General features: G+C 40.6%; 1 non-coding gene across 1 annotated transcript; it reads right to left on the bottom strand.

Moving 5' to 3' along the window:
- Nucleotides 1-383: 383 nt before the first annotated feature.
- On the bottom strand, nucleotides 384-454 carry trnag-gcc. The gene has a single exon. It is a non-coding gene; the product is annotated as a tRNA-Gly (tRNA).
- Nucleotides 455-1,379: the final 925 nt, after the last annotated feature.

The raw sequence follows: 1,379 nt of genomic DNA, 5'->3' as shown, positions 1-1,379 counted from the left end.
GAAACAAATTGTAAGATTTTGAGGTTCCAGTCACCAAACATCTTAAAATCTAATGCGCTTTGTATGAATCATAGAAGAATCATAGAATCCGGCCCAACAAGTCCACACCGACTCTCATAGCATCCCACCCAGACCCTTCCCCCCTATAACCCACCTAATCTACACATCCCTGAACACTACAGACAATTTAGCATGGCCAATCCACCTAGCCTGCACATCTTTGGACTGTGGGAGGAAACCGGAGCACCCGGAGGAAATCCACGCAGACAAGGGGAGAATGTGCAAACTGCACACAGACAGTCGTCCAAGGGTGGAATCAAACCCGGGTCCCTGGCACGGTGAGGCAGCAGTGCTAAGCACTGAGCCACCGCGCCACCCCAAGATACATAGGCCAGGAATCGAACCTGGGCCTCCCATGTGGCAGGCGAGAATTCTACCACTGAATCACCAATGCACGTAAACCTCAAAATCTTACAGTCAACAAATGTCTTAAAGTCAGAGGCTGATTGTACCAAAATGAATATTTTGGTCAGAGAAGCACATCGGAACACCTAAATTCCACAGCCACCAAACGTCTTAAAATTTGATGTGGATTATACTAAAACGCTTATTTCACTGAGATAAGCACTTTAAGATCATCAAAATCTCACTGTCATCAAAAATCTGATGCTGATTCTACAAAAATGAGATGAGCCCATTAGAGCATCAATATCTCACATTCATCACACGACTTAAGCATTTTATCACAATCAACATCACATTTGATTTCAGTCAGATAAGCACATTGGAACATTAAAATCTCTCAGTCATCAAACGTCTTCAAATCTGATGCTGATCATACTAAAATGTTTGATTCAGTGAGATATAAGCACACTGGAACATGGCCATCTCACAGTCACCAAACATCTTAAAATGTGATGCTGATTCAACGAAAATGCTTACTTCAGTGAGATAATCACATTGGAACATCAATATCTCACGTACCAAACATCTTAAAATGTGATGAATATTGTACTAAAACACTTATTTCACTGAGATAAAAACTGGACATCATCAAAATCTCGCTGTCACCAAAAATCTGATGCTGATTCTACTAAAATGAGATAAGCAGATTAGAACATCAACATCTCACATTCATCACACGACTTAAGCATTTTATTACAATCAACATCATACTGAAGTCAGATAAGCGCACTGGAACATCAAAATCTCACAGTCACCAAATGTCGTCAAATCTGATGTCGATTGCACTAAAGCGCTTGATTCAGTCAGATAAGCACACTGGAACATTGCTATCTCATAGTGACCAAACATCTTAAAATGTGATGCTGATTCAACGAAAATGCTTAATTCAGCAAGATAAGCTCATTGGAACATCG

The sequence above is a fragment of the Rhincodon typus genome, chromosome 12, assembly GCF_021869965.1.
Source record: "Rhincodon typus isolate 14 chromosome 12, sRhiTyp1.1, whole genome shotgun sequence".
Classification (NCBI taxonomy): domain Eukaryota; kingdom Metazoa; phylum Chordata; class Chondrichthyes; order Orectolobiformes; family Rhincodontidae; genus Rhincodon; species Rhincodon typus.
Note: the sequence above shows the minus strand (reverse complement) of the source record. Positions and strands in the feature narration are given on the sequence as shown.